Raw genomic sequence first — 25288 nt, forward strand, 5'->3', positions numbered from 1 at the left:
TCTTGATTAAAAAGTCGTGTGAGAACTATACAAACTGCTTAAAAAGTCAGAAAAACCGGTTCGTGGAATGAGTTAAAATAAGTTTTAAAACCAATAATCTGTATTTTAACTTACCCTGCATATGAAGCAAGTTGTAACCTAGAAAATAAAAAAAATTAAATTATTTTAAATACCTATAATAATAATATTATTAATAATTAAAATATTAAAACATATAAAGGCCTATTTCCTCATACGGAAAATACCTACATTTGAATTCTAACGAATTCGAACGTTGTTCTTATATATTTCAATTATTATTTTATCCAGCGTTTCTTTAAATTATTTATTTTGAACCTATCAATGATTTATCATAAGTTTAAAACAAAAAAAAAAGTCGGAAAATTTCGCGGTTTTGTGCATAACACTCAGTTAACACATAAGTCTTTCAAAGCTCCCAAATTGTATTTTTACTTATAATATTAGGATAGGGAAATTAAAGATAAAAGAGCCCAGGCTCAACCTTTGGGTTACATGTTTCTTGGAGTAGACGTATAAATTTGGTATTTCCACTAATAAAAATTCTGTATAGTACATATCTTGTCTGGGTCATAACATAAATGCCTTGGTATCATCCTAACAACGTACCAACAATTAATTGTTACCTTGGGCCAATTTTGTGTCTAAATTACTGGTCTACTCTTTTTTAAAGAATTTTCAAATAAATTCAAACAAAAACAACAAGTTCGAAAAATCGAACTTCTATTAGCATCGTATCGTAATCGAAAAATTATCATCTCTGGAATATTTTTAACCATACGGTACACGGATACGAGTTGGTAAAGTTTATAAAAAATTAAAAAAAAAAAAAAACTATAATCAAACATTAAATTAACTTTGACTAATATTAATTGGGCAACACGATTATCAAAATATTCTTTAAACATTATAATGTACATTGTACATACATACTACAACTATCTCCCCTCCCAAGAAACTTGTTAATTTAAGAATGAAATTCTCAATTACAAAAACACATTTATTTATTTTTTTACTTTTTTTTATTTTTTCGCCGATTGCCATGACTCAGTGGGTGGAAATACAAACAGAATTTGAAAATAACCATCCGCTACAATTTGCACCTCATTTCCATTGAAGGGGGAAATTCTGTTGGAAGATATCTGAAAAGGAATTTCCGCTATTCTAGTGTTATGGTTGCCAACTTTATTTTGGTTTCCAAAACAATCCCAAAACATTAAAAAAAATCTAGCATGAAGAACAAAAAACAATTTTGTTACCATGAACAATCAAAAGACTACTTAAAGTAAATATGTAAATAAAATAAAAATACCTTACAAGATCGCACGTATTAAAAGTTTTTGTAAAGGTCTTGTATGCATAAGATGTACAAGTCTTGCAGTCCCCTGTGGGCCCATTTTTAAGATAAAGTACAGAAACAATTCAGTAACAATGCAGTTTTTTTTTTTAACTAATTATGACAACAACAAAAATGGTGTGTAAATAGTTACATTAGGGTGGACCAGAAAATCCTATTTTTCGTTTATTTTTTGTTCTTCTTCTTATATGTATGTTGTTCCTCTGGGAAAACCGATTTTATCAAAAAATAACTGTTTTATTTTGAATTTTTTTTTTAAAGTAAATATTCATTTCCTAAGATACATACATAAGTTGATAGTTCTTCCTTTAATAATACCAAAAAGTCAGTTTTTTTTTTTTATTCATCTGTCCACAATATGCACTTAAAGATTGAGTTTTCAAGTCATATTGTGGTTAGTAAGCAATTTCAAATACAAATTGCTTTTTCTTTACCTATTAAAAAAGTGCAAATCTGGCAATCATGTTATTCTCACTTTTGTGGCCACAATACACCTTCGAATAATATTTTTGATTCTCGTTCAATTTCTCCGATGTTAACGAAATGCAAACATGATTAGCCTACCTAGCATCTCTTGATCGCATGAGATAGGTAAATCAGCATAGAAAAAGCTCAATATGGACCAGGAATCATCCTTAAATAAATTAAAGTCTTAAAATTCTGAAAATAGATAGAAATACGTTTTGTGTGTTTAACTTGGAACGATTTAACAAAAAGTATCTTGTGATCTCAAACAATTGACCTTTTATATAGGCATGTGAAACAGGCGTTTGTAATCGAAGTGTATAATCGAGACGAAAATAGATTGCCTTTTCACTAAATTGCGCGAAATGTTTACACAAATATTACTTGTGTGTACATTATACTTGTAAAGAGGAGAGATACAAGAAGGAGGACTGTGAGTTTTTGAAGTGTTCTCTGAAGTAAAGCGATTTAAGTCATTTGAAAGGAAGAGCAGAAAAATTATAACATTTTTGGGGAATAGAAATAAAAATATTATTTTTTATACAAACAAACTTATTGTCTTAGGGATGTCTAAAAAATTTGAACAAACTAAACTAAGAAAAACGAAAACAATGATAATTTTTTACTATTTTTGTTTATGTTTAATGGAGTGTTTCAAGCAAAAGGAAATGTTACCCTGGCAAGCCAGAAAAATCTAAATCTGTTAGAATTCCGGATCTGGATGTATAAGATGCGGAATCAAAGAATATATCCAAGATACCAATCATTTTATGTTATATCCACATAACTCCAGTGGTTACTTTGTCTATTTTTTAACCAATCTTAGCTTATGGCACATGATCTAAGGGTATTTTTCGATTCTGCATCTAATGGAACTCAAAAACAAAGACAATAGGACTTCCCTGAGAAAAATTTTGGCTGAAAACATTTGGTAGTTTAAAATAAGAAATAACAAGTTCCGAGGATGTTTTTTTGAAAAAAAATTTCTTTTCTATTATTATTGATACCCTTTCAAGCCATGTAGGACCTATACATTGTAGGGTAGGTCTCATTCCTATCGGTGCTGCGTTTTTTCTTCATATATTTTTGGGCATTCTCCTTTAATTTTCGTTATTGTACACAATTTACGTAGACTTTCATAACTAACAAAAAAATTGTTAATTAATTAAAATTTTCAAAAAAAAAAAAACAAATATATATATAGGTAGGTAGGTCAATCTGATTGTGTTTGAAGAGGGACAGATATTTTTTAATGTCACGGGTGGGACAAAAAAAGGAATCGGTGGAACAAAAAAAAGAATCGATACTTTTTTAAATACCCTGCACTCCTACAGAAAGAAATTGAAATCAAGTTTCATTTAACTACATATATATTTTCTTTAATTCCATAAATAAAAAACAATAAATAACATTTTTAATTAAAATAACTTTTGAAGTACCGGTCAGAAAAAAATTCTTGAATCAAATTTTTTAGCAAAAAAAAAAATATTTTTCCTATGAGTATTTCGCAAATAAAAAAAAAACATCATTCAAAAATACTGTGCCTATGAGTTAGTCAATCGCGATATATTTATTCAGTGTGCACACACATAACCAATGCAAACTGGGTGTCTTTTTTTTTATTTTTAAACTCTATTTTTTTGTATTTTTAAAGTTATTGTTCGGAAGAATTCTTTAAAAAAAAAACTGATTTTAGAATAGAATTTTATAAATCGATTAAATGATCAGTTTTCAAAATAACGGATAGAATTATGACCTTCTAAAACATATAGGTTATTCACTTGTTTAATATTATAGGTAACAATATAATGTGGCAAAATAAGAGACGAATGGGCGGTTGTTTCGTCCCATTACTTATTTGCCCCTTATCCCTCGTATCAACCTGTGTAGAATTTTTTTGTATGAGAATATCTACATTGGTAAATCTAATCTAGGTGAAGAACTACAGTGGTCTCATATCCAGTCCATTTATTGTGGAGAAATTCAAATATACTTTTTTTAAGATGATAGATTTCTAATTTTGCATATTGTCTTGAAAACTGCAATTTTCATCCTCGAGAATGAAAAAAAAAATGTTATCTCAACTTTTTTTTTTGTACGAATGCATAACTTGAGTAAAAATATTTATATTTGAATGTTTTTTGATCGATTTAAACTGGGGTGAACTGTTAACGATTTTTTTATACTTTATTGTTCAGCCAAATTGTATTCAGAGTTTTTTTTTGTCGTTTTTTATAGCTATAGCTCCTTGTTAATTTTAAAAAGCTGGACATGAATCTGAAATTTATTGAACAAATTTTCTGAATGAAAACATGAGAATTTATTGAAAACAGTCCTAAATATTGAGTTTTAGGTTTTTTCTTTGAATTTATTTCTTTAATCTGTAACAATTTTATGGTAATTTTTTTTGAAAGCAGAAGGGTTGCATAGATAACAATTGATAAGAGAATCTCAAATTTTAAATTTTGTTCTTGAAACTTGGCAGAATGGTAGACCTGATAACCATTCTGCATAGAAATGCTGCATATTTCGGAATTTCCTGGTAAAGTACTTGTAGGGGTACAAAAATTACCTCGGTTGGTTGTTGATAATAAGCAGTGCCAAAGTTTCTAGAGAAAATAGACTCGACACTACTGTGTTCCTTCATCTAATTTTCAAAACTACATCAGAATGTCTAGGTAATAATATAGTAGGAACTTATTAAGAACCAAGGTTTAACGTAAGTCGGAAGGGCTATTATGACTTTCTCATCCAGATTCAAGAGTGATGATCTCAATTTTTCGCTGTTAAAGACAGTACCCAGACCCAGACTGCCAATTTGGCATTCCATCGGCCCAACCACTTCATTAAATAAACCTATTCTTCGTGTGAAGTTGTTTCCCAGGTACATACCTTACCTATACCTATCCCTTTTTTAGACTTCAAATGACAAGACTATTTGACTAAATTTCTATCCATTTACACATCCTTTTGTAAAAAAATCCGGAACATCCTGTTTATTTGAACAATTTCACACACATTTCTATATATAATCCTTTTGAGATTGACTACGATATCTGTGGGACTTCATATCAATTGTGATTGTGAGTGGGACATGATCAATGATGTCAATTTCTCACTGTTCACTAGAGAGAATCATCCGTGTGAAATTGAGTTATGGATAGCTAGAAATACACATTCATGCCATTCTGTATACATACAAATATACATATATTCTACTATATAACGTCACCTGCTATACATAATCTGATTAAAAAGTCAAACATACACATTCAGGACTAAAGACGATGGATGCAGACACAGAATGCAGGGTGCAGCGGGAAACATTCAGCGCAAAGTGAATCCCTCCATACAAAATGGCCGAGGCAAATTGAAGTGAATGGATAAATGGTGTGTTGCGTTGAATTGAATTTTATTATCTGCGACGATGAATGGAGTCAGAGACGTTGAAGTGGCAGGAGTTGAATACCATCAAGTGAGGATTTACGTCCTTCTTTTTATACCGAGTCATATCCAGTCAGGCACACATCTATAAAGGCATACTATGCTTTACTATACTATACAGCCAACGAGACAAACATCCAATTCCATTATAGGGCTTTTCATGTAATTACTATTGATGTGATTTTGTATTAAATATTTTCTTCTTTTTCTTTATTCTTTTCTGTGTTTTTTTTTTTGTGTGTTGTGTGTGCTGGGAAATACACATCGTTTTGTTTGTGTGTAGGTTGTAAGATTCTTTATAGGAAGAATTTGAAAAGGATTTGTTCACAGGATAACATAATAAAGTGTTAATTACTTATTTTGTATACAAGAAATGCTTCAGTAACGAAGAAGAATGATTGAATTGTAAATTCACAAGAGAGATGAACGTGATAAAATTTACGTATAAGAAAAAGAATATCGAAATGGAGTCCTTATCGATTGAGATTATGGTGATTACTTTGTTTTCCAAGGACGACAGGCACTTAATTATTCTTGGGAAGATAAAATCACCGATATTTTATTTTAAGAAGTTTTTTCCTTTTTTTTTGGAAAATAATGACAAAAGAGAAGATAAATTGCAAAAGACGTCAGGAGTAATTAAGAACACTTAAATCTAGGTCTTAAGAAACTGGTAAGGCTTTACTTAAAAAGAAACTGTGTCGGATGAAAAGAAAAAAGCTTTCCAAGAATACAAATATAAGCAGAAAGGTTTTTTACTTTTAATATAATTCAGCATAATAACTTTCTTCCGTTAGCGGTTTATGCATGAAGGGAGAGATTTTCTCATGACCCCTCTTACATTAAAAAATCAAGCATTAATTTATAAGAACAGGTTAATCCTATAGGTATTGAACTATTTCAAACAAAATTAATTTAAATTTCATTTTTTAAGAGTATATACATTACATATTATATCATATACTTATATAAATTATAAAAAGTAGTCTTAACAGTAATCTACACAAAATATTTGTACTATAAATATTGTTTTAAAATGTCCTCTAAAATTTCTTTGAACTTTATTATTAGCAACCTCTAAAACGCTTACACATATGTATGTATATTTAAGTATTCAACTTTTCTTCCTTATATATTTAATTACAAAAATGAGCTTCATTTCTTTTCAAATGTTTATAAAAGACTTTATACAAAATGGTATATTCAGTTAAAAAATTGAGAAGTAGAAAAGGTTGAACACAAATTTCAATGGATGACATTATGCTGAATGAAATTACAATTACACTGCATGTTGCAAGTTGAAATCAAATAAGGAACATTTCACAAAAAAAAAAAGAAATGAGGAATGAAAATAGAGAATGGAAGTTGAATATTAACTAAGTCAGAACTCATTTTCCTATCAAGTTATTTTCACAGAGCTTACTTCTAATATAATTTCGATTTTCTAATTCTTGGAGAGTTGATTATTACATATAGTTTCGTGATAAAAATTTCAAAAATATATAAATTTGATTTCGATTAAATGCATGAAGGTATGTTATGCATACAAAAAAAGCACGTATACACCATAGTGAACGAAATAACTTTTAAGTTTTTGCTACCGTTATTGTTGAAGTAATTTTTTGGGAAAATGAGCCTCCATCAATTTTAAAAACAATAGTTTTTTTCCCTGGTAGAATTATTTACCGATGCATGTAAGACTTTCCTATTAATCAAAGGAATATAGGAAAAATAAGGCTGAAAGTTAAGACATATTAATTTTCGAATAAATTAGAATTTCACTCACTCTATAAAATTCCACTGAGCACTTGACTATTTATTTTAAGGCTACTTTCAAAATTAGAACGTTGGTTCCTAAAAGTGAAAACTGTATGTTTATAGATTGTAAGCATAAGACAAATGAAAAAAAATGCAAACATTTTAAAAATTAACTAGCTTTGATGTTGGGAAATTCTGTATAGATCTTTTTTAACAATACTATACCATTTAAATGAATACTATAAGATGTACCTATGCATATGTGTACGGTTCCACAATTCATTCTATTTAATTTTTGATTTAAGAAATATAAGGATTGTGGATAACTTTTAAAGATATGTAGACAGAGCAACAATGAGAAGCGGGATAAGAGAGTTGAGCGAATCAGAAATATGCTTTTTAAAAGAGTCTGTTGCTTATCTGTTCTGTCTTACAAAATTTTTCTCATCAAAATTGGCTTACAAAAAAAAAACCCTGTTTATTCTGATGTACATATTTTTCAACAAGTTTCATCATACAACCAGGCACACCCCGAGGACAACCTAGTCAGCAGACTTTTTAAATTAAGTTTATCCATGTATAATATTTATTTATATTTTATAACTTAGTCATTGTATAAGGTTAGGCCCCTTCTGTGCCAACAAAATTTTATATCAACCAATGTATCTTAGAAATAAGTTAATTTTAAGTCAATTGTAAATAACAAGTTCAATAAACTAAATTGAATTGAATTGAACCAACAAGATTGAGGTGCAGTCCAAGTTATTTGACGTTGAGAAAAATATCGGTGCAGTTGGGATAGGATGAATTAGACCAGTTCATTGATCTGCAAGATTGAAACTTTTGTTGAACTTGAAGAGTGATTTTTTCAAGCGTCATTAAAAGTGGGATAACTGTTAGCATCAATCAATTCGTTATACTTTAAATTAAATGTATGATTTTTAAGGGAATCTCTTGAAAAATTTTGTTGTTCATAATTGCAATTTTCATAAGAATAAACTAATAAAAAAAAATATACTATGTTTTTTTCGAAGTAATTAAAGTAAGTAAAAAATTATCATGGACAATCAAAATAGAGCAGATTTGGGAGGTAACTTAATTGCAATTTAGGTGGAGTATTCTAGGTGAATTCTAACTACACTTAGATGTACTTTTAGAAAAAAATCACAATCTTTAGCCATTACAAAAATGTTGAAATTTTAAAAAAATCAAGTTGTGAAATTTTTTTCCTATATTTATCAATATAATCTAAAAAAAAAGTCAATTTCCCGTTTTCGAAAAATTTACTTTTCAAAAATAGATTTCAATCAATCTTTTTAATCGAAAAAAACATGTATTTTTTTTAAATTCTACTTTCAATTTAAACTGAAACTATGAAAAAGCTTTTGTACAAAAAGATTGTAATTAAACTAGCCGTTTGTATGAAAGTCAGTCAGTAAGAAAACAGTGCCAGGGGAGGTGATGAATCTCAAACCGTATTTGACAGATTGCAATTCCTTCTGACTTTCCATTTTCTTAACCCTTTCGGACCCAGCGTTACTCTCATGTAACATTTTTTTTTTTTTAATTCGTAAAAAATATTAAACTAAACAATTTTTTAGGTTTCCATGGCTTAATTGAAAGATAATAATGCCTAGTTACTGGATTATTACAAAAAGTTAGTCAAATATCATCCCTTTAATTTTTTTCCATCGAAAAAGGAACTGAAATTCACATTTTTTTTTTTTTTTTTGAAAAAAATGGTCATAATTTTGAAAAAAAGATATAAAAAATGTCAATGCAGAAAGTGTTTTGTTTTTTTGCTTAGAAGAAGTAGCATACATTATAGTTTCATAAAAAGTTATTTTCTCAGTTCTCCGACTTTTTTTTGGTGGTCATAGGCAGTGCATATTACTTACATGTAACATGAGAATAACACATTAGTTTTGCTATTTATTATTTTGGAAAATAACTTTTTGCTATTCATATTTCTTAGTTGTGATATTTTTGGCCCGATAATACCGGAAAAACATTTTTTAATATTGATTTTCATAGCTTGGGTTCGAAAGGGTTAACAAATTTATAATGCAGAAATCCTTCCAAACATAACCCACAAACAAATATGTTTTGATTGAATTGACTGAGCTAAATAAAAAGCAGAATTTATATTATGAGGACTAATTTGAGAGCGTTATTAGTTATGCTTCAGATTGATTTATTGTGTCTACGTTAAAAAATAAAAAATCATCAACATTATTTTGATTTTTTTTTTAAATTCTATTTTTTAACCAACGGAAATTACCCCAATTTTCAATTTGTTAAACAATTCCTGTTCAACATAGCTACTTAATAAATTTCTTCTTCCTAAATATATAGGTACGGTACACATAAATCTAAATCGCAATAAACAATCGGCAAATTTGTAAATGTGTGAAATTATTCTTCGCAGCTTGACGTTGAAGCAACAAAAACAGATTTATTTTTATGTAAGAGTAAACAAATCCGGTACTCCCATGATGGGCTATTCAAAAGAATAAAAACAAATTATCCAAACAAAAAACGAACGAGGGTGCAAAAATTTCTTTAAGAATTCATGAATTCATATAACAGGTACCTACATTTTTATTGCAGTTATTTAAAAATAGAAGAGTTGTGCATTTAAAATATATACATATTTTAGGAGTAAGGAATATTCAGGCCGCATAGATGAGATTTTTATTTAGAAAGTAGTTTCAGATAAAATTGATAAATCTTCATTATTTCTTAAATTAATCTGCATCCGCTTGGCTTGGCACAAAATATCACATACAAATCGATTCCATTCAAACGAATATTTTTGTCATAAATGTAATCTAAATTCTAATGATTACAGTCTATAACATTTGGAATTTCTGAAACAAAACTAAAACACAAATAAACGTTACTCTTATTTTGTGTGTCTTGCATGTCCATTCAACTGAAAGCTTCCTGGTCCATGCCAAAAACCACTTACCCCTTGTGTGACAGGCTGCTATATCAACGTCACATTGCTGTTGTTGTTTGTTTCTAATTACAAAAGTTTAAACTTTTGATTGCAGACCGCGCAATCCAACTTCTAGCCAAGCACGTTTCATTTCAATCTCAATACTGATTTGCTTTGGAGCATTTTTCGACTGGTATTTGAAATCAGAGAACGCAACTTGCAAATCGAAATTGCGTTGGGGCTTATGCGAAATTAGATTATTCTAGATGTTGTTGTGCGTTTGTTTTTCTATCTGGTGATTTTTTGGGAAGCATGCTATTTGGAAGTCGTTAGTCCTTATGATGGAGGAAAATTCTAAATTCTAAGGTCGAATGGTTTTTGGTTTTGGTGAACGATTGAGGTTTTGGATATTTTTAGCTTATCAGGAAATTTAAGGATAATAGTTCGATTAATGGTTCCGTTAATCTTTATATACGGTTATGCAATAGGGATTGAAAAATTCTTCTGATTGAATTTTAAATTTCATCAAATTCAACTATGTAACGACCTATTCAGGATTTAAAAGAGTTTTTGTTATAATGTTTCAGGGACTAGAATTATTTATACATATTCCTATAGGCCTAGATAAAATGCAGACATTAATTTATGTATTAGAAATTAGAATCTGGGTTTTCTTTTAGGGTATTCACAAGGAAAATTAAACCAGTTGGACCTTTTGATAAAGTGATGGAGAAGGGGACTGAAGATGTGAATTAGATCTCTTGAATCTTCTTAGAAGTAATTTTCCGAGCATAATTTGCGTCTACTGGAAACAGCTCAGCATGAACGATACAATTTCTGCAGAGATAATTTGAAGTTACTTAGAGGCTTGTGGGTAGTCTGCCTAAGAAACAATTTATAAATATGAAATCTATTCCCAGACACAAATCGCTGGCTGAGAATTATAGGGTTGTATGTTTGCAGGGGTTTCCATAAAACATACAACCTTACAATACTCAGCCAGCGAAATGTTAATAACGTTTCAAATCAGTTTGGTAACCTGAAAAGCGGTGATATTTTACCAACGTTATTACGATGTTTATAATAATGTTTACTTTATTAGGTAAAATTGGTGGGCTAATTTTTCTGCCTCACAGTTCTCCAGAATTTTTCTGTGCCTTGGTCCCAAAAAGGGGTAATGTTGAATTGTTTCGCGTTCTCCCTCATAAATGATCGAATTTTTTTTTTAGCTATAAAAAAAACTCAAGCTTAGATAATACTTCTTTGATTGCCAGGTTGCAGCCATTGAAAAGACTAATATGAATTCTTTTTGAGGACTCTGAGGACCAAACAAAAAAGAGCAATTTAAATGTATGGGTCTTATATTATTCTCGCCTTGCTTTTCGTCATGGAATGCAAAATTATGTAAAAAAAAAAAAAAAAGAAATAAGAGTCTAAGATAAATGACTGTATTTTTCAACAAACGCATATTCTTATTACATTAACCTTTCAATAAGGTTAATCTACCATATAATGGGGACCACATTTACCTTTGGCAGGAAAAGTTTTAGAAGGAAACATTTTCTCTTGCTCACTTTGAATTTTATTCGTTTCAGTTTTGTCCTATCACCAAGCGGCCAACATTTTAGGGTTACCTCTATTATGGGCTGTATTTTACTTTTTTGAAAAAAGTTCTCATAACTTGTTTTATTTTAAGGATCATTTTAAAACACAAAAACACCTCGCCTCTTTCTAAAAATTATCCCTTTTTTAAATTTTATTTATAATGCTAAGCCCTTATTTGCACTAATTTATTAAGTCAAATTCTTAAAATGACTGCCACCAAAAAAGGTCATATAATAATTCAAACCTTAAACATCCTAAATGAGTCATCACGTATTGTTTTAAAATAAACTCAAGGATAAAAATCCTTGAATATTTTATATCGACAAAAAAAAAACCAGAGAAAAAATAAATCAACTCCGTTTTCGTTATTCATGTAAATGAGCCTGAGGTTTATTTTGTCACCTTAACTTACACCGCATCCCTCTAGGATATTTCTGACACCTCCTAGAAATAACCACATTAATGTTAATAGCGCCATTAAAAACTTTTCAAAATTACTAACACGTTAACGAAGGACCACCTCTCGTTTATTCTCTCTCTCTCTCGTCTTAAAAAAAAAAAAAAAAACAAATCCTAATATTTTGTACTTGAAGCTTGTGTCATCAGTGAGTGTATGTAAATTATGAAGGTATCTTTTTAACGAGGGAATAACATCCGTTTATGCTTTTCTTGATGATCAAATATTTTGACTATGTCTTGGCTTTTTTAATGGCCTACATCTAAAGGAAGAGAAAAATCCCCTTTTCCTCCATCTTTGTCCTCAGTACACAATACAGCCGAAACACTCATCTAAACAAATCTGTCGAAAGGGAATTTTCGAGTATGTTACCGAAGGAGCTTTTATGTTTCGAGTACTTCCGTGCATAAGAACACCCTGTGTAGGTATATGTATATTATATAAGTGGTATAAATATGTGTGTTGTAGATATACCCAGGTAACTTCTCATTTTCATAAGTGAAGCAGATCAACTTTTCTCGAGTGCTTTACCAGATAAAGTGTATATTTTCATGTACACTTAAAAAAAACCTATTTGAAAACTTGCAATACTATAAAATGAGTCATTTGTCGATTCAATTACTTTGTGGTATTCCTTGAAAATTATAGATTGTCCTTCTTTAAATAAAAAGAATAAAATGCACGATTAGGTACGTACTTGGTGTAAGTAATGATAAAAGTTGCTAAAATAATATTAATGCTTTTATTTAAACAAAAAGTTTATAAATACATATAAAAAATATATAATTATTTTTTTTTAATCACAAACACATCTTTTTTAATGGTTTTGACAATTTTAAAACAAAAATATATTTTTCATGTAGTTTAGAAATGTTCTAATATAAAATGCACCATTATTATTAATTATATAAGAAATGTATACAAAAAATGAATTAAAAGTTGTTTTTAAAATTATGAAAGTAATTTTTGATATAATTTTAACCTCCATTTAATTCCTTGTATATTAAAGATTTTTGAAATATTTTTTCGAAAATTGTTTCAGCCGCTTTTAAAAAAAAATACTTTTTTATATAAAAATTTTCGAAAAATTTCCAAAAAATGTTGGTGTGTCGTTTGCCAAAAATTATTTCTTCAAATATTTGAACTAAATTTCAAGAAAATTTATTTATCGTTTCGAAAAAATTAACATTTTCAAAAAAAAAAAAAATGATATTTCTTAAATTTGTTCTTAATTCTTAAGGTTAATAATATGTTAAGGTTAATAAAATATACACTATCCCAAAGTCAAATATTTGCACCTGTGTTTTTTCTTTAGTGTATAAATTAAGGAACGATGCCAAAACGAACACTTATATGAATATAAGAAAAAGGACGTTAAAATATGCGATAGATTCCTTTATGGTGATGGCATATAAGGGGAACAGAACACCTCAAGTGATGATGGTAGGTGATGCTGATGATGATGATTATGATGAAAAAGGAAGATAATTATGAAGATGATTATGGGACAAAGTTATCACGTGGGAAATTCCTTTGAAACACATTAACTTGTAATTAAGAAGAAAATAATAACATACACTTTTGAGCAAACGATAATGATTGGAATGGATACATTTTTATCGTACCGTAGGACAAAAGTATACCTACATATGCATGTGTGAAGATATCCGAAGGGAAAATTAAACTTAGAACCGTTTGTCGTATGTATATCAAAGATTTTAAAGTTCATATGTAAATAGGGTAAAAGATTCAAATGGTAAATTTCTTTTGTCAATGAACATTATTATGTTTGAATAGAATTTGAATTTTTTTATAATAATTTTTAGATGACGTACAACCTGCATCGTGACATTTATGCTTATTAAATTTTTGCTTTAATTCTATCTGAGATCTGTGAATTCCAAGGGAAATCATTTCAAAATTAAGTCGATTTTTCGTTGAATATAAAGACATTTTAATTTAATTCCTGTCATGCAATTCGTTCATTTATTCGCCACGTATATGGAAGCTATGCGTTAAAAAACTTATTAAAAACGAAAAAACACGGGTGTTGGAAATTTTGCAAAAATTTATCTGTACCAAGTTTTTAACAAGTCCATCCAACCGTTTAGGCCCTGCTCGTTGTACAGATGAACGCATCACAGAAGAACAGACGAAAGGACCGAAGGATGACCAAAACCACATTTTTTTAACTTCTCCATCATCATAATACTTGCCCTATAAAGCAAATCAAAACTTCTGTATATCCTAGGAACCCACAATTAAGCATTTATTTTAACAAAATGAAAACAAACTTCAACAGATTATATCAATAGTTGTAGAGTGTATGCGGTAAAAAGAAACTGCTTTTAAAAATGACAGCTCAAGCTTTAAAAGTGAAAAAGTAAATAAAATTCCATATGGAATACAGAACTCTTAAACAAATTGCTGTGCCATCTCATTTGCATGACAAATTGATCTCATTCGCTTTACTTCCACAAATGCCAACCAATTTTCTGTTACAAAGTCACTTTGACTGAGGTATTCGATTGACCCGAATCCCATATATCCTTCGCACAGTAACGACAATGTCAATTTCTTGATGAAACACAACATGCTCTTTATAGACAAAAACCAACCACACTGTTTATATCTGTCAGATCCAAAAATTGGTATCATGCTATCGTGTATATCTTGCTTTTCAAAAACCTATACTTCACCCTCATATCGTCGAAAAACCGATGGGTGTTGTAAACAACAAGAAAGAAATGAAGGGAAAACTGTTGCAATTTACACTATGTAGGTATGTTCGAGAATAGATATCGATTTTTACCTTTTGACTTTGAATCGAACAAAGTGAGTGTGGCAATTAATAAAAATTCCCTTCTGAAAACTGTGAACAAATGTTTATACAATATTTTGTTTTGGATTAACAAAAATAGACCCAAAAAACAAAACAAAAAATCGAAAAATTTAGACTAAGGATTCTTATCTCTTTTAACAATCTTGCTGATGAATTCGTTCTTCGTTTGAACGAAATTGAAAACAATCAATCCGTAAGATGAGTCGACATGGACAATTGGACACGGCTATTATCAACAGTCAGCAATAGACTGGAGACATCTTCGGTAGATGAATTGTTTAGCAATTAGTGATGGGAACTATCGAATAAAAACTATCAAACTATCGATAGTCGTAAAATATTCATTCATTCGATAGTTTTAAATCATTCATTCATAGTTCGATAGTTTTAAATCATTCATACATTCATTCATTCATTTAGTTACAATTTTCATTCCAATAGTTTTTTCATTCGATAGTTTAGTTACTATTTTCATTCGAATAGTTTTTTCATTCGATAGTTTAGTTACTATTACTATTTTTCATTTAGATAGTTTTCTTAAACGATAGTGTTTTCATTTGAATAGTTTTTTAATACGATAGTTTTTTCATTCAAATAGTTTTCTTAAACGATAGTTTTTTCATTAGAATAGTTTTTTTATACAATAGTTTGTATTCGATAGTTTGTTCGATAGTTTTTATTCGATAGTTTTATTCGATAGTTTTTATTCGAATGAATAAATGAATGAATGAATGATCTATTCGATAGTTCCCATCACTATTAACAATGCAACTCGCACATTGTTGATGATTTGAGGCAAGCGTTAATTTTATCGGCACAGTCAATCTTGGAATGAATGCACATCATTGGCGGAAACTAACTGATACTAGAATCATTGGGCCGTATTCATAGTTGTCTACTAAGCTCCTTCTAAGCTATTACTTTGAAAGTCCAGAGTTTAACCTATTCATAAAAAAATTTAGACCTATGTTTAGTTGCTTAGAACTAAAACTGTGGTCTAACTTTAAACATAAGAATTGCTCAATTGCTGTGTTTAAGCAGTTACTAATCAAGCAAACGTCAAAACAGATTATTTTCTGCAGTGAAAAGTCAACAAATATAAATAAATTTATTTCTCATCAAGTAAAATTAGAATAAAAGAAGATTTTGATATTATTGAGGTTTTTGAAACATTTACTGAAAATGTTTTACAACAACGTAAAATAACTTGGATGTGACGTCCCACCATTTCCCGCAGGAAAATTTAAACTCTAAATGAGTTTAGTTTAGTATAAATATGGCCTCTATCCCATTTGAAAGAATTATTTGAACAACAATATCTACTCGCATTTTCAGAACCAATCATATTTGAAACCAGTGTTGTAAAAATCATTTTTTTAATACTTTTGTTTTCCATTACAAATTAAAAAAAAAAAAAACATTTACTGAAATCAAAAATTTATTGCAACTGATAAAAATTGCATTAAAAAAAAATTGTATTGCAACTTAAAAAATATTTGCAATAAAAAAAAACATTAAATATAAAAAAAAAATAAAAAAAAATTGCATTAAATAAAAAATGTTTGCAACTGAAAAATATTTTTATTGAAAATAAAATTTGTATTGCAAATAAAAAATTTTGCATTAAGACAATAATCTTATTTCAAATAAAAAATGTTCTGCAATGAAAAATAAATTCAATGCAAAATGTGTTTTAATTTTCAGGACATTATTGGGTAGCCAAATAGTTTTTACATTTCAGATCTTTTCAATATAATTTCTGCAAAACAAAATAAATCATTTTTATCTGTTTTTTGCACTCTGTGCTTCAATTTTTCGAAAATCAAAGCAATTTTTCGCGGCCAAAACGTCTTCAAATATTAAAAAAAATAATATCCTTAAAATTGAGTGCCGTGCATTTATCCGTTGTTTTAATAGGTATTCTATTCAATTCAATTCGGAATAAAAAAAAATCCAAAAAACTAAAAATCATAAAAATCGATTCAGCCGTTGTTGAGTTATGAAGGTTGTTAGGTACTAACACGATTTTGGTTCATGAATGAAAGTGCAGTATAATATTTAAGATTTATAAATGATTTTCTAAAAGGTTATATTAAAAAGTTAAACCTTTACTTTACTTTGTCCTACCAAAGGTTGAGATCTTCAGACTCAGGGAATAAAGGAAAAGGATAGCATTATTTCAAATACAGTTTAAAAAAATTACTTTTTTTGAGATCTCAAACTCTTATCTGACCTCAAAAACAAAACTAAGCCTGCACGTCATTTTTAAAATTTTAGAATCACTGTCTTTATACTTATTTTGGCCCCTTAATATTTCCAAACGAAGTTTTATCATGAAAATTAATTAAAAATTGTTTGAGACAAAAAACGATTTCAATTCCAGGAGAAAAGAAAAATATTAAATGCTTTCAATTTAACTTGAATTTCTGGCACTGAGTGGTACTGGAATGAGTTTGATATATCAAATAAAAAGGGTGACGGTGAGTTCGCTATGTGTCTGGTCCAAAATTAATTTTTAAACATACATTTGTACATAATAGAAATTTTTTGGAGTCGGATTCAAAACATGAAAAGTTAAAATTTTAGATTTCCGACTTAACACCAAAAGAAAAAGATTTAAAATTATTTAATTGCATTCAAGGTTTACCATTATGATAACCTCTTTAACTCTACTTTACTTGCTTGTCTAATTTGTTTCTATTTTTCGTTTACAAAAAAAAATGAATAACTGCAGTGTTCTTTTCAAAATTATTCGCCTTTCAGTAGGGTCAATGTGGGTAAATGTAAACAGGGGTAAATGAGAACATGGCTGATAACAAGCTTCAGTTAAGTCTCTTTGACGCATACATAAGTACAAATCGCGGACGCATGTATCTTTTAACTTATACGTCAAACTCAATGCTGTCAAAGGAGAATTCATTCGACGAGCGTATTTTCCGTGAAAGATAATTTTTTAAAGTGCCAAACAAGTCGTTAGTCTTTCAGAAATAATAAATATTCTTGCAGATTCAATTAAGTCAGTATAATTTGCAAATACTTTCTAGTTTTGAATTTTGATGGAGATTCTATGTGAAACAAACAAATTTTAAAATACAGGACATTTATGTCGATTTGCATGTGTTTACATTTACCCCAGAATATTTTTCATGATGGGTAAATGTAAACAACGTATTCTGGGGGTAAATGTAAACATATATTTTTGCTGAAATTATTGGTTTTAATAAAAATAAAGTAGTTTCAGTCAATTACTGTTGCTAAAGTGACACGGAGTCACACTTTAAAGTAGCCAACACATCGTTTTCAGTGAATGATGTTGCAAAACCGGTCTTTGACGTAAAAAAAATTAAAAATATGACGTTCAGAGCTGCTCAGGATGCATATTGGGTGCCTATATAAAGAATCAAAGGAAGAATACAAAAACTTTTATTGGAATTTGAAAAAGTTTTTGTCAAATACCTTCTTGAACGTTTTTCAAGTCGTTATCCATATGATAAAGAGGAAATTCTAAATTTTAAATCAGTGTTCACATTTACCCCGAATTCGTAAAAAAACACAAACATGGTGGGGTATTTGTAAACATGCCATATTTGACAGTAATTTCAACAATTTGGGAAATATTTTTTTATATTTATAAAGAAGAATTGCCATCATTTCATATTTGCATTTGAAGATACCTGTGAAGTTGTTCCGTGAAAACATATTAAAATCTAAAGTCAAAAGAAAAAAAAGACATGAAATTGTTTACATTTACCCACATTGACCCTATAAAAACTTGAAAAAAAAAAAACAAATTTTGGGACTTTTACCGCATATCTTATTTATCTTCTTAAGCGGCAAATATACAGAATTTCAAACTTTTAACATAAACTTGGAAATTCTTCACCACTACACCCTTTCCCTCTGATCAATCGAATTTTAAATAAATAGATTTAAAAAAAAATTGAGGGAGGGAAAAGCGCTGGTAAGGAGAATACTCCAATTAAATTTGTTTGTATTACTATTGACTAAGACTTCAAAAAACAATAAAATGCAAAAAAATCCTGTTAAATTTAAAGTTAACATTATAATACTAAATTACTAAATAAATTGTTTCTTTTGAAGAATTTATGTGTATGTAATTTGATATCAAGGATATTTAACATGTTCGGCATTGATTTTATGTAAGGGGCACGGAGTGGAGAGGCGACCAAAATAATAAAACCACAAGACAAGATGCTTCGACTTAAAACGCTTTATTGCAACTAAAACTAACAATGATATAATACTTTACAATTAGGTTCGCATCGTATATGCATTCACTTATGTACATAGATAATGATAACATACAAAGCTGTAACAATGATCGTTCGATTTAGGGATTATAACAAGTTAACGTTTTTAACATATCGAGAGAGTAAATGACATCAATAATATAATCATAGCTCAGAAATATAGGGTGTTCATATAATTAAGTGATTGATTTACTTTTATTTCTTACAACTCCACCCTCTTTAGAAATAAATCGACCTCGATTCAATTAATTTTACAGCGTAATTCAAAATATAAGATTCATATTGTAAAACATACATAACAGATTCTATAGTTTATAGATTATTTTTCGAATAGTATAAAATATACTTGATTTTAACATAAATTAAACAATCAATAAGATAAAATACAAAATTTGAACATTTGATTTCGTACATAAAAATATTTTAGTTCATTTAAACGAATTGAAAAATATTGCACATTGATACGTTTAACTTATTTATTCGACTACGTATGGCTTCATATTTTCAGGGGATGCAACCCCCTCATACTGTGTCCTTGATATCTGCAAATTGTCTAAGTCCTTAATTAGATATCTGTCATTTGGAAGTGCTTTTATAATTTGATATGGCCCTTTATATTTTGCCAATAGCTTTTTATTTACTCCGGGTCTTTTCAGCTGCTTGCTCTCGGATTGAATCTAAGTCTCTAGCTTCATCCACACAAACATATTTTTCAAGATATTCACGAATATTATCGTTAATATCACCCCTCTGCCGTATTCCAAAAAGCAACATGCTTGGTGTAAAACCTGTACTTTTGCTCTGAAAATTGTTCAGAGCAAATTCTACTTTGCTTAAGTGCTTTGTCCAAGCACTTGGATCTAACTCACTTTCTTTAGCCAGCATCGGAGTTAAGCTCCTGTTTATACGCTCGACCTGACCATTTGACTGTGGAGAGCTAGTCGCTATTTTAATGTGTTGCACGCAATTATTTTTACAAAAATCAGAAAACTCCTCTGATGTGAAACAGCTTCCACGGTCAGACACAATACGTAACGGCTTACTGTAGCTTGAAAAATAAGACTCTAAACACTTAATTACCTCCCTAGTGCTGGTTGATTTAACTGGGTATAATTTTGAATATTTTGAAAATCCATCTACAATTAAAAACACATGTTTCTTGGTGTTGCGGATAGAAGAGGGCAATGGACCATAATGGTCGATGTGGATGGTATCGAAAGGTTTATCACCCTTTGGAATATTGTGCAAAACACCTTCCTTTTTTCCTGTTGGTGGAGAAAAATGAATACATTTCAGACAGCTGTTGATGTAATTTTTGATTTTCAGTTTCATTGAAGGAAACCAATAAGTCTGCTTTAAATAGTCATAACATTTTTCTGCACCGACATGACATAACGCATCATGATGGGTTTGAATTACATTACGTTCCATTTGTGATGGAACGTAGAAAAAACTCTTTTATTAATTTTTCGGTAAACAAGACCATTAATCAAATCATATGATGAACTCTCTTTCTCTTCTAACATCTTGACCAATCGCTGAATAGATTTATCTCTTTGCTGTGCAGCAGCTAAAGCATGCTCAAAAGATTCTGATTCAGTTATCATCAAGATGTTATGCGCTCTGCTGAGAGCATCAACATGACTCATCTTTTTACCGTCCCTATGTTCAACGGTATAATCGAACTCTTGAAGTTCTAACGCCCATCGAGATATTCTTGGGTTTAAAAGCTTTTTATTAAGAGTCAAGGTTAACGACCTACAATCAGTGACAATCTTAAATTTGATGCCAATGAGATATATATTGAAACGTCTTAAAGCATAAATTATTGCTAAGGTCTCCAACTCATAAGAGTGGTATTTAGACTCTGGAGCAGTGGCGCGCTTTGAAAAAAAGAAGATAGGATGAAATAATTTGTCCTCCTGGCGCTGCAGCAAAACTGCACCAAAACCAAGAGCGCTCGCGTCGCAGTGAAGTTCCGTTTCTGCTTTCGGGTTATAAATGCTTAAGACTGGCGAGTCGATTAATTTTTCTTTTAATGTTTCAAAAACAAGATTTTCTTCTTGTCCAAACTTAAACTTTGAATCCTTTTTTAAAATGTCGTATAAAGGTTTGGCAAGAATAGAAAAATTTTTAATAAATTTTCTAAAATAAGAACAAAGTCCTAAAAAAGAATGTAAATTTTTAATGTTTGTTGGGGTTGGAAATTCCATTACAGCACGTTTACCCTCCGCGTTAGGTTTTATACCATGAAATGACACTTCATAGCCTAAATATGTAATTGATTCATGCATAAACATGCATTTGTCGAAACGGAATTCTAAGTTATTCTGACGTGCTATAGAAAAAACTTCATTCAAAATTTGAAAATGTTCCTCTTTCGTTGTTGTTGCCACCAATAAGTCATCAAAATATACTCGAAGTTTTCCGGATCGTATTAAATTTTTGAACTTTTGTTCTATAAATTGCTGAAAAACAGCAGGTCCGTTTTTAAGTCCGCAGGGAACAACGAGATATTCAAATTGACCTAAAGGGGTCACAAAAGAGGTAAATTTAATAGATTCGTCGGCCATTTTCACATGCTGAAATCCGCTCTTTAAATCCAATAATGTAAAAAACTTTTTTTCTCTAACACCATCTAACATATCTTCGATCAATGGGATCGGAAAATTATTTTTTAATGTTATTTTATTTAGTTGTCGGTAATCGACACATAAACGCAGCTCACCTGACTTTTTTTTAGCCAAAACTATGGGGGACGCATATGGCGAATTGCTTTCGCGAATAATTTTCTTTTCTAAAAGCTCATCTAAGATTTTTTGAAGCTCTATTTTATGAGAGTGTGGCAATCTCCTAGGCGCGCAGTTAAAAACACTGTTCGTATCGGTTAAATTAATTTGCATTTTAATCTCATTGTCATTAGATTCACTTGAAACACAAGGTATAAAATCATTTCCAAAAGCTAAATTTCTAATTTTGTTTTTCTCATCTAAGCTTAATTTTTCGTTAATATTTAAATCAACTTTATCATCGCGACTGTCAAACGTATCGATGTTCAAAATTTCTACATTAAAATCATTAGATTCAATTTCTTTTACACATTTTTGTTCACATAAAATTAATGGTTTAGCATTTAATGTAAGTTTTAAATTTGTTTTTGATAAAAAATCTCGCCCTAAAATAATGGCGTTTCTCATAGATTCATTTTTCACAACATACAAACATAAATTCTTAAAATTAAAATCATAATTCTTAATATTGCAAATAACCTTACCATAAATAATTAATTTGCTATTATTGATTCCCACGAAGTCACAAGTTGGAGAGTCGATCGATGTCATCAAATAAGGTGGTATATATTTTTGCTGGATAAAACTGATTGGACTCCCAGTGTCAATCATTGTCTCGGCTTCCAGTTTGCTGGTTATAGTTTGCTGATCGTCACTGAGGAATGTATACTCAAACATTCCATGGAAATCGTCTAAAAAAGTTGCTCGATGTTGTTGTTTAGCAATATCTCCGTCTTCCAAAACACACACAGCTGATTTTGGACAATTTTTTATTATATGCCCCATTTGACCGCATCGAAAACAAGAGCCTTTCTCTCTGGTTGGTTTTGGACAGTTAGGGAGCACATGTCCAACGTCATTGCAGTTGAAGCATCTCATTTTGTTTTTGGAACTCGTGCTAGGAACTGGTTTAAAAGTATTCGTCATGGTTTTGCTCACAGATGATGATGGTTGGAACTCTGACGTCCTCATTTGTTCATATTTTCGGAGAATTCTCTTCAGGTCCGCAATACTGTTCGCTGTAAGCAAAATTTGTTTGTTAGACATCGTATCGGGTATACCTTTTATAACATAATTGATGATATCTTGCTCCTCGATATCAGCTGAGCTTGCAATCTCCTGCATGATAAGCACATATTGTTGAATGCTTTCATCTCTTCGTTTTCTCCGATTTCGTAAGCTTTGGTGAACATCTGCTGCGGTTGAATGTTGTTGGAACTCATTGATAAGAGCAGTCTTGAGTTCACTCCAAGAACGGCATGTCACAGACCTTAAAAAGAGTTTCGCTGTCCCTTTAAGCAAACGTTGAGCGTAAATGAAACACTTGGCATCATCAAATTTGTAAATCTGCTGGGATTCTTCGATGCTCTTAATCCATTTGGTCACAGGGAAATTGTCGTCACCAGAAAATGTTTGAAGAGACTCTTCGATGTCTCTAAATGAAAAAACAGATTGGGTTATCTCACCAGGATGATTTAATTCAGCCAATTTCTTCTGAAGCAAACGAATCTCCTCTTTTCTTGCCACGATCTGTCTCAAATTGTCCAATTGCTGCAACACCAATCTTTTTTCCTCTTCAAGTTGGGAAGATTCATCGGAGTTGTGGTCATCAATTTCGCCTGGAGGAAAAAGTTCTTCGACCTGGGACTCCTCTAGTTGTTCAAGGCCTTCCTCCAAACGAAGCTTTAAAGCTGACTTAAGGCCATTTGTTGGAAGCCCAATTTCAGCTAGCTTGTCCTTGAGTTGTTGCACAGTTGCAATTTCAATAAAACGCGAAGCTCTTGTGGTCATCTTTACAGCGCTTGATATTTCTCGTTCTTTATATTAAATCGCCAATAAAATAAAATTTCACAAAAAGGTTTCGTAACTTAATTTCTTAATGTAAACTCTTAAAACATAAATTACTTGGCGCATTTAATGACATAATTAAAGTACTTTGAGAAAAAAAAAATTAAAGTGACTGTACTAATCGACTGTACTTAATCCCAATCCCACTTCTGAGGATGTAAGGGGCACGGAGTGGAGAGGCGACCAAAATAATAAAACCACAAGACAAGATGCTTCGACTTAAAACGCTTTATTGCAACTAAAACTAACAATGATATAATACTTTACAATTAGGTTCGCATCGTATATGCATTCACTTATGTACATAGATAATGATAACATACAAAGCTGTAACAATGATCGTTCGATTTAGGGATTATAACAAGTTAACGTTTTTAACATATCGAGAGAGTAAATGACATCAATAATATAATCATAGCTCAGAAATATAGGGTGTTCATATAATTAAGTGATTGATTTACTTTTATTTCTTACATTTATGTATTTAATTTTATCAAAGTTGCACACAAGACAAAATATTTATTTTCACATAATTATCTCTGAGAATAATATGTTTTTTGAGAGAAATTGCAAATAAAGAATTTTAAGAATTTCAAAAACTAAATCAAGTCTTTGATTCCTTCAAAAGTTATTTACAGTGATATATTTATAATTGTATATATAAGAATCTGTGGTAACAAGCACCTTTAATGACATCAAACTACTTGCCCCTGCTTGCTTACGGTTACTAATTGAACTTTTTATTTAAAAACACCACTGTAAGAGTAAATAAATTATACAGTCCTTTGATGGCCCACAACACTTAACCAGAGATTCTCATGAATCCATATGTTGGTGCGTACACAGAGAAACTGTTTTGTACACTTAAATAAAAGCAACGTCAGTAAGAGCAACAATTTTATTTTTTAATATCAAAAGTACAAAGTGAAGGACCAAAAAATCAAACTTTATTGCAACTCCTCCTTTTTTCAGTATCACGCAATAATTAAAAAAAAAGTCACTTAAAATAAAAAAACCAAGCGGAATTAATTTAAATGGAAAGTGAAAAATGAAAAGCATTCATTAAATTTCTTTTTGCCTTGACCAAATTTGTGAAGGGCTTTTTGTAATTTTAAATAATTTATTATTATCAAACTTTGACACCACTCCACAGCATGGCAATTACTCATACATACATGTATAAGAGATAGAAGTAAAAAAGGAATACATACATACAAAACAAGGATAAATTTATCTACACATAAAACATTTTGAAATGTGACCTGTTTGAAGGAATTGTTCTGAAGGGGGTTTTCATTTGTACGTTAATGTATAGATAGAATAGAGAAAATAAAGCTATCAAACCCCAATTCACCACTAATGAAAAGATAAATAAATTCATTCAATCAATGTCAGTGTCGGTGATGGTGGCGTTGCTGACGAAGACATGTCGCTGTCATATTGTCGTCTCTTGGGGGGCTTCGGTTACACTCACTGTAAAACGCTGAATGCTC

General features: G+C 30.1%; 1 protein-coding gene across 4 annotated transcripts in view; it reads right to left on the minus strand.

The window, feature by feature from the left end:
- Positions 1 to 25288, minus strand: part of LOC129917217 (uncharacterized) — a 97276-nt gene that overhangs the window by 45919 nt on the left and 26069 nt on the right. For 3 of the 4 annotated variants that reach the window (XM_055997615.1, XM_055997617.1, XM_055997616.1), the window contains exon 2: positions 115 to 138. The exons of the other annotated variant lie outside the window; for it this stretch is intronic. The gene's annotated coding sequence lies outside the window, so the exon portion shown is untranslated. The remainder of the gene's footprint in view (positions 1 to 114; positions 139 to 25288) is intronic. 4 annotated transcript variants of the gene reach the window in all.

This window comes from Episyrphus balteatus, chromosome 3, assembly GCF_945859705.1.
Source record: "Episyrphus balteatus chromosome 3, idEpiBalt1.1, whole genome shotgun sequence".
In the NCBI taxonomy this organism is placed as follows: Eukaryota; Metazoa; Arthropoda; class Insecta; order Diptera; family Syrphidae; genus Episyrphus; species Episyrphus balteatus.